The following is a 16048-nucleotide window of genomic DNA, read 5'->3' as shown; positions in this document are numbered from 1 at the left end:
CTATTTAGAAGCTTATTTTAAGAAATATTGGATTTTATCAGGTCAGTCAGTGAAGCAGAAAAAGCTCAGCTTGCCTGTGATGCTTCTGGAATGCAAGAAATATATCGGCACTAGAGCACAGAGGAGCAGTGTAGGGAAGGAGCTACAAAGAAAAACAACTGGATGAGGGGAAAGCACAATTAAAATCTCATGCTCCTAGCTCTCAGTCCAAAATAAAGTACTGCCAAGTGATGCTCAACATAGATTGTCTTTGAAGGGTATTATGGCATTAAGAGCACCAGTTTTAGCGCCAGGCAGGTCTGCAGGTGAATCTTGATTTTGACACTTGATCACCAACCATGTGATCTTGGATAAGTTATTTAAACTCTCTAAGCCTTATGTACTATAAATATAAAATAGGGATAATATTACTTGCCTCACAGTGTTATGTGAGCATCAAATGAGGTAATATTAAAATATCTGTCACATACTAACGTTCAATCAGTATTTATTGTTCCTATTCTGACAGGAAGCATAAAGCAATGACAAAATAAAGAGAACAGTTGAAAGAAAATGTTTCTACTCATCTTTGAAGATTAATTTGAGATAATTGTAGATTCCAATGTAATTGTAAGAAATAACACAGAAGGATACCACTTTCAAGTACCTTTACCCAGTCTACTCAGTTCAGAGTACTCTTTCCTTAACCTCTGGCAATCACTAGTTGGTTCTCCAGTTCCATAATTTTATAAGTTTAAGAATATTGTATAAATGGAATCATACAGTAGGTAGCCTTTTGGAATTAGCTTTTTTTATTCAACATAATTCTCTGGAGATTCATCCAGGTTTTTTGTGTGTCAGTTGTTTGTTCCCTTTTATTGCTGAGTAGTATTCCAAGGTACAGATGTACCGCAGTTTGTTTAACCACTCACCCACTGAAGGACTTTGGGGTTGTTTGACTGCTGTGAATAAAGCAGCTATAAACATTGTTTACAGATTTTGGTGTGAACCTAAGTCTTTATTTCTCTGGGATAAATGCCCAAGAGTGCAATTGTTGGATCATATCGTAGTTGCATGTTAGTTTTTTGAAACACTACCAAATTGTTTTCCATACGGACTGTACCATTTATATTCACACCAGCAATGTATGAGTGTGATTCAGTTTGGGTGTCTATTTTTCATTTTAGCCATTCTGATAGGTGTGTAATGACATCTCATTTGTTGTTTTAATTTGCATTTCCCAAATGGCTAATGATGTTGAATATCTTTTCATGTGCTTATTTGCTGTCTGCTTTATCCTCTTTGGTGAAGTCTCTTCATGTCCTTTTCCAAATTTCTAATTGGATTCTTGGTTTCATTACTGATGAGTTTTGAGAATTCTTTATGTGTTCTAGATACTAGTCCTTTGTCAGATATATGCTTTGCAAAAAAATTTTTTTTTTTTGCTCTGTAGCTTGCTTATTCTCCTAACAGTTTTTCTAAGAGAAAAAGTTTTAATTTTGATGAAGTACAACCTACTTTTCCTTTTATGGATCATGGTGACAAGTCTAGGAAATCGTTGCCTAGCCAATGGTTCCTTAACATTTTCTTATAAAATATTAGTTTTTAAATAAAACATTATAGTTTTACACTTTACATTTAAGTCCATGACCATTTTGAGTTAATTTTGTCTAAGGTGTGAAACTTAGGTCAAGGTTTTTGCCTATGGATGTCCAGTTGCTCCAGCACCATTTGTTAAAAAGGCTGTCTTTCCTCCACTGAATTTCTTGTATGACAACCTTTGAACCTTTGTCAAAATCCATCAGGCATATCTGTTTGGGTCAATTTCTGGGTTCTCTGTTGTGTTCCATTGTTCTGTTTGTCCATCGCTCTTCCAATACCACACAGTTTTGTTACGTTTTTCCTCCTTTTTGATTTGGGTTTATATTGCTTTTCTTTTTCTGAGTTCTTGAGGTGACATCTTAGATTATTGATTTGAGACTTAACTCTTTTCTACTATGTAAATCATCAAGGGTATATTTATTATATTTATCCATATTTTTGCTTACTACCCTCTTTCTTCCTTCTTAATGTGCCCCTGTTATTTCCTTTCTGTTTAGAGACTTCTTTTAGCCATTGTTTTAAGGTAGGTTTGTTGGCAACAAAATTTTCATTTTCCTTCATCTGAGAATGTTTTGATTTTTCCCTTTATTCCTGAAGGATGTTTTCATTGGCTATAGGATTCTGGGTTGACAGTTCTTCTAGCACTTGACAAATGTTGCGCTACTACTTCCTTTTGGCCTCAGCAGTTTCTGATGAGAAATCTACTGTTATCCAAATTGATTTTCCTCTCTTATAAGTAAGGTGTCATTTTCCTTTGGCTGCTTTCAAGGTTTTCTCTTATTTTTAGTCGTCAGAAGTTTATTTAAGTTTGGGTGGGTTGGGGGATTTATCCTGTTTGGGATTCACTCAGCTTCTTAATTCTATAGATAAACGTCTCTTGCTAAATTTGGGAAGATATCATCTATTGCTTCTTTGAGTACTTTTTCAGTCCCTCCCTCTTTCTCCTCTCTTCCTGGGACACCGGAAGTTTTTTGTTTGTTTTGTTTTATAGTGTATTTTTTCTCTTTTATTCCAATTAGGTAATTTTTATTGTTCTTTCTTCACTGATTTTTTCCTCTGTCTTCTCCGGCAGAGAGGGAGAGAGACAACTCTTCAGTGCCAGGTGGAGGTAGAAATTCAGGCTTTCCATGTGAATTGTTGCAGTTTTAATGCAAAATAACTTAGAGAAAAGCTTGGTATCCCATTGGAAAGTTGGATGACTATTCAGATAGATCCCTCTGGGTGGGCATTTCCTTGGAAAATTCATGACAAGCCAGAATATGGCGCTCAAACCATCAGCCTGAAAACATGATTGTCAGCATGGTGAGAGCTAGAGCCGTTTCTCAAAGTGGACTCCCTTTAAAAAAGCTCCTAGAGGCCAATAAATGCCAATTAATTAATTTAAAATAAGAAGTTTATAGTGATTATCAGTGGGGAGGGGGAAGAAGGGAAGGGGGCAAGATAGGGTAAGGGATTAAAAGGTACAAACTACTATATATAAAATAAATAAGCTACAAGGATATATTGTACAACACAGGGAATATAGCCTGTATTTTTATAATAAATATACATGGAATATAACCTTTAAAAATTGTGAACCACTCTGTTGTACACCTGAAACTTACATAATATTGTATATCAACTGTACCACAATTAAAAAAAAAAAGTTTAGCCATTAGGTAGACTTAAAGTAAATGCCTTCTCTGGAGGCAAATGAAAATGGAACAGTTCATTATAACTAGAAGGCTGCTTAGTGAGCCTGCAATTTAGAAAAAGGGAAGCTAATTGGGGATTTTAGTGCCTGGTGTCAAAGAGCCCTGAAATTGCCAAGTGCACAGGGTCATACCTGTCATAGCACCTGGTTGGTCATCGTACTGAGCCAGGACACCCTCTCTCCTGACCGTGAATAAAACACTACCAATGTCTGACTTTTCCCTTTTCTAAACTTACTTTGCCGGCTAAATCTCTTAAAAATTCTCATGTTTTTACCCTATATATGTTAGTATATTAAATAGTATAGTTTTGTTTGAGTCTTGGCCAGAACTTATTCTGTCTCTGTTTTGTGACTTTACATATCTCTAATTCAAGCCATCATTAAAAAAATAGTTTAAAACTCAGTGTGCAACATTCTTCCCAAGTTCTTAAAAGCAATCTTATTGTCCCTATGAGCCACCTACTAAAATTAGAAACATTATTTTACAACAGAGACTAAGCTAGAGTTGGTCCTTTTCTTTTCCCTGAAAAAGCCTCTTCCTCTTAAGGGAGTAAAAGCTGACAAGCATATGTCTCCTCTATGACATCGACTTTAGGAAATACAAAGAAAGAGAAGTTAGGGAATTCCCTGGTGGTCCAGTGGTTAGGACTCCGCGCTTCTACTGCTGGGGGCATGGGTTCAACCCTTGGTCGGGGAACTAAGATCCAGCATGCTGCGTGGCACGACCAAAAAAAAAGAAAGGAAACAAGAGAGAGAGAAGTTAGAGATCTTAGAAGGTGGGAGAGAGTAAGTTTGGTTCCATGCCTGTATCTCTGATTTTAGGATCTTGGGGAAAAGAGTGTTTGAAGGGGGCAGAAGTTGGGTTATGAGGTATAAGCTCCCCTTCTCCATATAGACATTCTCCTTCAGGTGCTGTCTTTGAAGACTTATGGGTTGCCTTTAAGGGAGCTGGGAGGTTTCCTTTAGTATATGTTGAAGAATTGGTTCCTCTGGTTGGATGGTCATCATGCTTAGTTATAATACAACAAACTGATTTTTTACCATCTAGCTAATAATTTAGCCCAAGTTCATTTCCATTTAGGGAGAGAATTAAAATTTTCTCATGTTTAGGGAGGAAATTCAAATTCTCTCCTGTTTAATTGTTCAGTGACAACTTGTTTGCTCCTAACAGACAGAGTTCCTGACCTTAGGGAGCATGTGTCTAGTGTGGAAGATAGACTTTGGTCAAACAATCACACAAGTAGAAGAAATACCACAAGTGTAACAAATGTTACGGAAGAGAAAATCATGTTACTATAAGAACATAAAATAAGATATATTTTATGTTATCAAGGACATAAGGGAGATCAAGAAAGTCTTCTCTGAGGAAATGATGATTGAGTTGAGATCTGAAGGAAGAGGTAGGATTAACAAGGCAAAGGGGGAAGGGAAAATATTGAAGTCAGGAGGGAATGATACATTCAGAAACCTGTAGCAAGAATGCAGACTGTAGTGTACAAAATAATATTGCAGCTTGAGTAAAGTGAGTAATGGAGGTACATGTTCAGTTCAGATGTAACTAGAAAGATAGGTATAGGATGAATTATGTTACAGAATTTATCCTTATTATAAGAGCATTGGGAAGCTGCTGAAATGCTTTAAACAGAAAAGTTACAGAAAAGTTATCTGTTATGTCTGCATCTTTTGCATATCTGTTGTCTACTTTTTCAATTCTGGTTTTTAGTCTGAAAAAATGGGCTTATTCTTCATGTGACTGACACAAGGAATAAGTTTCAGGTGAGACTTTGACTCAGTTCCCTCTCTGAGGCTTTATATTGCAGGCTGAGAAGTTTAACCATCTCATTCAAATGGCAAACACACTACCTGACAACTGGGTTACACACATACAGTAGCAGGTGAGTTGTCCCCTCATATAGAGGTCAGTTTTATATATATATATATATATACATATATATATATATATATATACACAAAGCAGGATGGTCATTCTGTTTCATGGGAAGTAAAGGGGTTTAAGAAGAGTTCCTCTACTCTTTTACTTATTGGGAGGAGGAGAAGTTCCCAGAGAGAAGGGAGGAAATACTACAGATAGAAAATCTGAAAGTACAGGATTCTAATGACCTGAAGAAGAATTAAAACCTGATCAAGTGTTAGGAGTGTGGAGAAAGGTGTCTAGAGGAGGCAAAGATGCAGAAGGTGCATTCAAAGATGAACACGTGAAATTGCACGATCAGGATGCGTCCCACGGAAGCAAAACAGATTCTGAAGGAGAAAGCTCAGAATAAGGAATGTGTCCTTGTCAGGAAAAGTAATGGTTTCATTTGGTGGGCTATAGGTGTTGATATTTTCAGGAGACTGAGGAATAACTGAATTGTACACCAGATGATAGCCACACATCCCTATGAAAAATCTACCCACAAGGAATAATGAAAAGTAGGAAGCAGACTTCTCTGGTGGCGCAGTGGTTAAGAATCTGCCTGCCAATGCAGGGGACATGGGTTCGAGCCCTGGTCCGGGAAGATCCCACATGCTGCGGAGCAACTAAGCCCTTGCGCCACAACTACTCTGCTTGCGCTCTAGAGCCCGTGAGCCATAACTACTGAGCCCACGCGCCGCAACTACTGAAGCCTGCACACTCTAGGTAGGGTCCGCGTGCCGCAACTACTGAGCCTGTATGCTGCAACTATTGCAGCCCATGCGCCTAGAGCCTGTGCTCTGCAACAAGAGAAGCCACTGCAATGAGAAGCCCACGCATCGCAAGGAAGAGTAGCCCCCACTTGCCACAACTAGAAAAAGCCCGTGCACAGCAACGAAGACCCAACACAGCCAAAAAAAAAAAGTAGGAGGCAAAATATGACTTGTTTCCCAGGCTTGGGCCATGGGCCCTAATGCTGAGAATTCTTGTAAGTTGTGCTGGAGGACACAGTTTAAGAAGAAGGACTAATTAAAGCTCCTTCTTAGAAGCCCAAAGCCTCAACCTCAGAATTGTCCACATACCACAATAGAGTGGCCCTGAGGCCACTTGCTATGTCGTTGAAGTGGAAAAGAGAGGAGAGAGAACCAGTATATGGACAATCTTTAAATCTACAGTGAACCTTTATTAAATGTGGCCCAATTAATGGTCTGGATCCAATTATTCAACACAATATTTCTCCTTAGTAAGAAAAATTAAGAGAACTCATAGGTGTTACGAGAGAGGTTTTGAAAATTTTACAATTCTCCTTAAGGTTCTATTCCTAGCCTAGCGAGAGGCACGGTTAAAAAAGATGTTCTGGTGAATGCTCATTTTTAATCATCTCACTAAACTATGCCTAGGTCTCTTGGTAATACTTCACTTGACTGCTCACTAATTCTTCCTTGTTTCCTATAGAGCTGTTTCTTTGTTTCTGCCTCTTCTGTTATTGCTGATTTTTTTTCTCTGCTTGACCTTTTGTCTTAGAGTTAGATTAAAATCTCCCCTTGTGATTAGTGGACTTGTTGATTTTTCCCTTGTAGTTTCAATAAATTTTGCTGTATATATTTTAAAGCTATGTTATTCAGTACCTGCAGTTTAAAATGTTATGTTTTCCCAGTGACTTGCAACTTTTATTAATTAACAAGTCGCAATAAAAATGAAAGATCACAGGTACATGCATCAACCAAAGACAATGCTGAGAAAAACATGCAAATTACAGAAGCATACAAGCAGTTTGATTCCATACATATAAAATTCAAAGCCCTGAAAAACTGTATTGTGTGTTGTTTAGGGACATATGGTACAAACAGTAAAAATCTGTAAGAAAATCCAAGATAGTGATAACTTATGGGGGAATGGAAAGGGTTATGATTAGGGAAGAGTACATGGGGAGCTTCAAAGATTCTGGTAATGTTTTGTAATTTATGTTGGTTGGTGGATAAACAGGTGTATGTTTTATTATTAGTCTATACGTATGTCATATATGCTTTTGTATATGATATATTTCATAATGAAAATGACTAAATCATAGTATGGAAAAAGAAGGCAAACACAATTTCAAGACTGCCCTGCATGAATCCCCAAAGCTGGAGATTTCCTCCTCATCTGAGATTCTGAGACATCTGCTCATAAGGTCAGGCACATCTATAAGGCCATATCCTCAGCTGAGCCAGTTCTGGCCTGGCCAAGTGTACCAGCGTGACTTTTCACTCCCACATTTATGTCCATATTGCAGTTGTTCAATGCCCTATTCTTTTTTTTTTTTTTTTTTTTTCCCAGTACGCGGGCCTCTCAATGTTGTGGCCTCTCCCGTTGCGGAGCACAGGCTCCGGACGCGCAGGCTCAGCGGCCATGGCTCACGGGCCCAGCCGCTCCGCGGCACGTGGGATCTTCCCGGACCGGGGCACAAACCCATGTTCTCTGCATCAGCAGGCGGACTCTCAACCACTGCGCCACCAGGGAAGCCCTCAATGCCCTATTCTGACAGAAACATTCTTTATTAAATTTTCAAAACTGAAAACACTCCCAATTCTCACCCCCATTTACTTTCTATAATTAGTATTCTGCATTAGTTCCTATTTAGACAACCTGTAAAATTGCAAGAATAAATTGAAATCCTTAATTTGTGCTAAGCTTTAGGTATTCTAATTTACATATATTCGTTTAAACTTCACAACAGTCCTGTGAAGTGAGTACTGTTAGTTTTTCCACTTTACAGATCAAAAAGCCAGGGTAAAGAGAGATTAATTTTCTCAAGATTTTTCAGCTCTGAAGTGAATCTAAAACCAGGCGCTCTGGCCTCAAAATCTGTGCTGTGAACCACCAAGGTCAGGCCTTGTTCTTGCCAGTTCTTACGGTCTTGTTCCTGAGCTTCAATCCAGACAACTAAACACAAATACCCTGGGTGCTGGCAGCCTCTCTCCCAGTCCTTCAGAGTTCTGCCCACTGCAGATTCTCCATACTGCATTCCACCTGTGTTGGTTCGGTAGTTCTTTCAGTCATGTCCTTTTGCCCAAAACTCAGTATTTCCAAGACACCATGAATTGTGGACATCTCTTGACAACCACTGTCAGCGAAGAGGGTGTCACTGTGTCTCTCTAGCCTGTTCAGGTGGGTGAATCTATTTCCAGGTTGTGACTCCTTTTGCTCCATGCATTTATCTTGCTGTGAGTAAACCACTAGCTTTGCCTATGAATTATAAGCCACAACAGTGTGCAAATAAATAAATAATTAATCTGACCAGGAAGTGAGAAAAATACTGCTTATATATGAAGTTATGTGCTTGCAAGAAAAGACAGAGACTGAGAGTGGACCTTCTCTTCAGAGCATGTGGGTGAAGCCATCAGGAGAGCAGAACTGAAATGAAATAATCACTGATGCCCATAGACCACTGGGTGCGATGAAAGGAGCAAATGATTCCTGGCACAATGCCTGTTGCAAAAAAGGTGATCAGTACAAATTTTTTCTTATGGAATAAATGAATGATGTACACATCATGCAAAGCATAAACCTGGCAGAGACAGGATGTCATTGTGAAAGGGAATAAGAATTAACTAGATATCTGGAGGAAACCTCTGGTTGAAATCAGAGTCTGGAAAGACCTTGATTCCTCTCTGAAATTTTATTTTCCAGAAGTAAAGAAAGAACAAAGGGCCCTGGCAACTAAGGGCCTGTAATGGCTAATTTTTTGTGTCAATTTGGCCATGGGATGCTCAGACACTTGGTCAAACATAACTCTGGGTGTACCTATGAGGCTGTGTTTGGATGAGATTAACGTTCGAATTAGTAGCCTGAGTAAAGCAGATTGCCCTCCCTAATGTAGGGGGGCCTTCAACTTCTCCAGTCAGTTGAAGGCCTGAATAGAACAAAAAGGCTGACCCTCCCCTGAGTAAGAGGGAAGTCCTCCGGCCTAGCTGTTTGAGCTGGGACATTGGTCTTTTCTCTACCTTCAGATTCAAACTGAAACATGGCTCTTCTTGAGTCTCAGCCTACTGACTTTTGGACTGCAACTACACCACCAGCTCTCCTAGATCGTCAGCTTGCTGACTGCAGATCTTAGGACTTCTCAGTCTCCATAGTCACTTGAGCCAATTTCTTATAATCAGTCGCTATCTCTCTCTATCCTGTTGCTTCTGTTCCCCTGGAGAACCCTGACAGAGACCGAAGTCTAACCAATAAGGAGGAATTTGTTGGTGGTGTAAAAATTGAGAAAAAATGAAAGGGTAGTATTAGATTCGAAAATGGTAGATATTCTAAAAATAAGAAAAAAAAATCATAGTTCTGCAGTGTGAAACTTTAAGTGGGAAGCTGGCTTTAAGAGAATTAGAAAATTCTGATTTAAAAAACACAATATACTACCAAAGAAAAAGGAAGAGGTACGTGAAAATGTCAAGGAGACTGTAGAGGGAGCTGTCTGATCAGCTCAGATACTAAAGGACAATTCAAAGAGGAAAGAACACGTGACGGAAGACTGCCTCACATGCACTATTGACTGAGAATTAATTAACATTAGTATGAATAAAATTGAATGAAGAACAGTGATAAGACATACAAGAATTGTGTCCAGAAAATTGACATCCAAATATGCTAGAATTGCAAAAAAGTGCTTTGGGGTAAAGAAGTGGAGGGGCATTATTTTTAGCCACAGGCTATAATGGAGCAAATCCTGATTTAAGAAAGAACAGACCCTGCTTGAAGATCATGCTCTAATACTTATGGGGACAAATAGAAAGTAGATGTCTCAGTCCTGATTTCGTTCTGTCTTGTATTTCAAGGTATACTATTAGGCTGAGAAGGGTTACAAGGACTCTGGAGAGAGGAACGAGAGTGCAGAGTGAAGGTGGAGCATCAGAGAGCACCAGCCCATCTCCAGAGTCAGGACTTAACATCCCACCTTCCAAGGTTTACAGAGGGGATTCCTGACATACTCACAGTTCAGTCATTTCAACAATCATTTATCAAGCATGTGTACTATGCCTGGTACCAGGTCTGACACTCAAAACGCAGAAATGAAGGAGGTCTCTCTGGGAGCTTGAGGATTTCCAGAGAATGGAACAGGTGCTGGGGATCAGGAAATGTTCTGATTTCCCCAAGAGGAATGAACTGGATTCCTCAAACTACCAGCTTCCTGGTTCTCATACAATCAGGCTTCAAATCAAGTTGACTTACTCCATACGATACATCTAGTGAGCAGTAAAAGTGAGATTCGGCCTTCTGAACCTTCTGAATGGACCCTTCTGAATGGACCCAGCCTTCTGTTCTCTTGGCTTCCAGTCGTTAACTTTGTCTCTTGGTTATAATTCTGTCCTTTCTCTCTGAATAAAGTGCCAAATGTGACTTTCATTCATTCATTTATGAAACAAATATTGATTGTTTCTTAGGTGCCAGCCTCTGTTCTGGGTGCTGGGGATACACCAGTGAGTAAAACAAGGTTCTGCCCTAGTGGAATTTGCCTTCTGGTACTGATTGTCATGGTGGAGACAAAATATAAACAAATATTTATCTTTATGGATTCACAGATATGGTGTACAGTAGTGCTATGAAGGAAAATAAAATACATCAGGTCAAGAGGGACAGGGAGTCCTGGGAGTTACTGTTTTATGTAGTGTGATCAGGGAAGTCTCCTCAAATAAGGTGACACTTGGACAGAGACTGGAAGGAATTCAGCGTGAGAGGGTGCTTGTGTCTGGTATGTAGGACATCACTAGAGGGAAATGCTAGTATAAAGGCTGGAACAGAGTGAGTGGAACGAGAGTGGTAAGAGGTAAGATCATAGTACTAGTGAGGGCAAGGGGAGCACAGGATATGGGCTCTTCTAATCCATGGTCAAGACCTTGCCTTTAATCTGAGGCTATAACTCTTGAAGGGTTTTGAGCAAGGAAATGCCATCATCTGATGTGCTTTAAAAGGATAACTTGGACTTTCATATGGAGAATAGGCTTGGGGCTGGGCAGATAAAATTAGAAGAGAGCAGTTAGGAGTCTATCAGAATTACCTGGGAAAGAGTTGATGATGGCTTGGACCAGAATGTAATGGTAGAGGCAGGAAGAAGTGATGTATTGCTAATTCTGAATACATTTTGAAGGTAGAGCCAAAAGGATTTGCTGTTGGATTGGCTGTAAGGTATGTGGAGTATTGAGATGGGATATTCGGTTTGGCCATTAGTCTTTCTAAGGTGGCTTATTCTCACCTTCTGATGTTACCCACTTCTAGGCACTTTGGTAGCTGACTATTTCCACCCCGATTCAAAACCCCAGCACCCAGTCTGCCAGTGCCCTTCCTAGGCTTGCTCTAACCCCTGGAGAACAGGTGTATTCTTCCCTTAAGTTAAAAAACAAAAACAAGGGGCTTCCCTGGTGGTGCAGTGGTTGAGAGTCCGCCTGCCGATGCAAGGGACGCAGGTTCGTGTCCCGGCCCGGGAGGATCCCACATGCCGCGGAGCGGCTGGGCCTGTGAGCCATGGCCGCTGAGCCTGTGTGTCCGGAGCCTGTGCTCCGCAACGGGAGAGGCCACAGCAGTGAGAGGCCCACGTACTGCAAAAACAAACAAACAAACAAAAAAACAAACTAATTGAAATGGCTTCCTTTGTGTTCTGAAAACGTATATCAGTATAAGGAAAAGTAAGATTACCTATGTATGAAAATGTAGCATTTTATTTATTTAGTTTTTCTTCTTGACTGAGGAATCAATGCTTAGGCACTTAGGTGCTCATAAAATGAAAATGGACACATAAATCCTGACTAAGGAGGAAGATGTCCTAGAAAAATGAACCTGTGTTTCTGTATCAAGTCAAAAATGACACACGTTTCAGAAGCAATCTTTCCTTTCATGGTGTGGTAATGAATTTAGCCCAGAAACTTTTGATTCTAGGAGTAGTCTAATGACTACAAAAGAAACTAAGTGTTGATGCCTGTTCTGTTTTTTTCATAGTAGAAGTGCATATCATCTGTGCTATCACTGTTTTCTCTGCTTGTACGTTAATCAGAACCCAGGCCAGTGTCTGTAATAGGAGCTGAAGGTGGCATTACTGCATCCATGGGTCAGACTGAGGGAATCCAGCTTTGCTTCTCTGTTTCGGCAGCTACACAGATGGCTTGCCATTCCCACACACGAACAGGAGCTGATGAGCACTCCAGTGCCCTATTTAAGCTTTCTGGCTCCGGAGAGAAGCTATTTTGAAAAGTGTAAAGATTACACTCTGATAATAGACCAGAGGCCTTACACACGTGGATGGCTCACAGAGGATTAAAAGAGCAGACCCGGAACAAATGCAGCTTGCACCTGATAGAACAATGAGGGCGACTTGCTGTCACATGGACTGCAGGGGCTGTTTGAAGGAAGTTCCCTGCTTAGATCATTGATGCCTCTGTGAGCCAACACAATGGCGATTGGTTTAGGGTGCCATTGTCTGCCAACTGCTGTCTTCTTGAGGAACCAATTAGACCACTTTGTACTCCTTTGGTGTTTCAGGGATCTTAGGTCCTAATTGGTAGACTTGTATCTCTAAAATTTGATCTTTTTCTGAATGTTCCTGCATGGAAACTTTTTCCCAGGGTTACTAATCGTCTGAAGAAGTAGATGACTGAGAAAATTCACACTTTTTCTAATTCATTTTAAACAAAAATGATGCAGGTTAGAATTTTGTGAATTTCAGGCCAAGATCTAAAGGCTGTTCCTAAGAGGAGCTCATGGCTGGACAGGGACCTTAAGTTGTTTACATCGGATTCAAGCAGTTGAAGGCTTTGGGAAGACTGGCTCACTCAACTGTGATAATACCCACATTTTAAAGTGCTGTTTTTGTTCAATTTTGATATTAGTGTTATATCAGCTCCATAACCTTACTCTAAGCTCTGGAACAGTTTAAGTGGGATTGGAATTATTTACTTACTGGTATGAAAGAATTGACCTGTGAAATTGTATAGTCTTGGTATGATTTGGGGGAAGTTACATCCACTGAGACAATGGCTGAGGGAGGAGCATTAGTGTACTAGCCAGGACTTTGGCCCCAAACTCCAGTGTGATCCCCAGTTGAGATATGCTGGAGCACTTGGAGAACTCTCACCTATACTAGGTTGACCTCTATGTCCTTGTAGAAAGCAGGCTGAAGTGCCCACCCAACCTCTTTCCCTTGAACCCACACAAGAATCTGGGATTTTATATCCCTTTGGTAAGGAACAGCCATGCCAGAGCCCTGTAATTGCTGAGAAAATAACAGAACAAAAACAAAAGAGTCAGAGTTTGATCTAATGCTCAGAGAGCCTACTCTTAACCCTTTCAGGCTCAGGCTCATTCCCAGAATTCTGGTTCAGTCTAAAATGGGGCTGGGATTTTACACTTTAAACAAGTTCTCAGGTGGTGCTGCTGGTCCGGGGACCACACTTTGAGGAACACTGCCTTAAGGTATAGTTTGTATAGAAAAACCAGAATAAATGCTCATTTCTATTGATTTCCCATTTTTCTAGATAATAATTCAGTTCCCTAACAGCTTCCAGAGGTGATCAGCGATTTTTATTTTCATAACATTATGAACACAAATATTGTTTCTAACATATTTAACATGTTTAACGTGTTTTAATGACTTGCAGTATGTGTTTTCTTTTTGAAACACAAGTTGTATCGTGTTTGGCCTATGGAAGCCTCTCTAGGTTGACTCTATGTTCTTTTAACATGATCCATTCCAACAGTCTTTGAAAGTTTCCTTGTTTTCAGGTACCAACAAAATGCTGCAGGTTCATCTTATAAACTTCATACCCCAAACTTGAATTCAGCCACTTTTCCAGAGAATCTCGGTTCCTTTTCATGTGAATCTATATTATTTTTTGCTATTTCTTTCTAATTATAAAAGCATATTCTCATTACAGAAGGTGTGAAAATAGCACAACATTATAAAGAAGTAGAAACATAATCCAGCCATTTAAAGCAACTACTGATAACATTTTAGTATGTTCCTTTCTGGATCTTTTTGCAATGAAATTCTACATGAAATTATATATAAAGTAATATCTTATATTTTTCATTTAAAAAAGAACATTCATAAAAATTTTCCTGTATCATTAAAACGTTTCATGAGCATCATTTCAAGAGTAGTGTTATGTCCCACTATGTGAACCATAATTTCCTTAATTACCGTAATTTCCTTAATCATTCTCCAAATATTGGACATTTGGCTTATTTTTATAAATTATGCTTCAGAGGACAGCTGTGTGCTTAAATCTTTGTTCCCATTTAATACTTTTTTTTTTCTTAAGAATCTATTCCAGAAGTAGAATCCATGGATCCGAGGATATGAACATATTTCAAGTTCTGAAAATCTATGACCAAATTGCTATCCAGAAACCATTATACTATACCCTTGCCAGCACTGAACATTCTCATTTTAAAATGTTTAGTGTGATAGATGAGAAATTGCTATCATTTTTGTCATCTGAATGTTTATTCTACATAGATTAACACTTGATCTGTTAGGATATTGCAGATATTTTTCCCAGATTATCATTTGCCTTTCGGTTTTGGTTTTGATACACAGAAACCTTCTATACTTATGTGCTGATATATTCAATTGAAACTCCTTCTATTGGGTTTATAATGTCTACATTGATAACAGAAATAAAAAGGAAACTGACATCCAGTTTATGTAAATTAGCTATAAAACTGATTTTCCTAGAGCACATATGTTATATAAGGCAAGAAATAAGGGCAGTAAAGGAGGCTTGTGATTCCTCCATGGGGTCACATATGAGTGGAGCCCCGGCCTCATACTGTAATCTGTGTGCAGCAGGTCCTTCCCAGCTCTGCTCATCTCTGACAGGCAGTTGGGTCTCCCATGTTTGGAGGGGGCAATCTTTGTTGAGATAGTCACTGCTAGAAACCAGTTGTCATTTAATAATCCACGTGGGCCAAAGCCCTTCAAAGATGTCTCAACCAGACCTTCAACAAAAGTGTTCTCTGGCCACTCTGCCAGAGCCTCTCTGTTCTCCATCAGAAGAACAGGCAGAACTATAATAATAGAAGGAAAGGATGAAGTCATCTCAGTATAGGAGCACAGTGTGGGAGGGACAAGCTCAGAACTCAGTCTAGTTTGTGTCATGAAAGCCATACTTCATCCTCTGCACGGATGTGCCCCAGTGGACATTCTCTCTCCTTGACTCTACTTTCTCTCTCTCTCTGCCTCAGCTTCCCCCTTTCCTTCTGCAACTCTCTCTCATGAAGTCGTTCAGTACCATTTCCGCACCCTCCCTCTTCTCTCAGGGAACTCCTTGCATACTTTAGGATTAAGAGTTTCCTCCTTTGCATTTTGCAGACTCCAGTAGTGTCCGGAGTTTCTCCAGTGTGCTCACCGCAGTTTCCTTCTGCTCAATTCCTTGCTAGGCTGGGAGGGGTGAGGTGGTGTGAGGCTTAACTTTAGTTTCCTATTTAACCGAACACGTAAACACATCGCATCAAGGTCAGTATTATTTTTGTTAAGGACGATGCAATTTAAGATACGCCAAGAGAGAAATAATTTGTATCAGCATGACTCCGGGCCTTGCCCATCTTGGAACAATAAACCTCACTATTATTGTGTTAAGGAGCATTTGGCAATCTCGGAGCCTGTCCTGCTTTACAGAAGGAACCATATTCCTTTCAAAGGCCCTTTCCTTGCTATGCAGGGTGGGTGCTGCCCGCTCCAGTTAATTTGAGCATCAGTTCATCTCACCTCAAAATGGCATCCTCCCCACCTGCCACCAAGATAAATTATGTTCTTAGAGGATTGTCAGTCTCTGTATTTACTTTGGCGCATCTACTACTTGTATTTTTCAGAATAATGCTACTTGTGTTTT

General features: G+C 39.8%; 1 long non-coding RNA gene across 1 annotated transcript in view; it reads left to right on the top strand.

The window, feature by feature from the left end:
• LOC113625051 (uncharacterized) overlaps window positions 1-16048 on the top strand; it is a 129204-nt gene that overhangs the window by 33278 nt on the left and 79878 nt on the right. The window lies entirely within an intron of this gene.

Source organism: Aethalodelphis obliquidens, unplaced genomic scaffold (genome assembly GCF_003676395.1).
Source record: "Aethalodelphis obliquidens isolate GAN/ISIS:26980383/991018 unplaced genomic scaffold, ASM367639v1 scaffold14, whole genome shotgun sequence".
Classification (NCBI taxonomy): Eukaryota; Metazoa; Chordata; class Mammalia; order Artiodactyla; family Delphinidae; genus Aethalodelphis; species Aethalodelphis obliquidens.
This window is presented reverse-complemented; position numbering and strand designations above follow the sequence as displayed.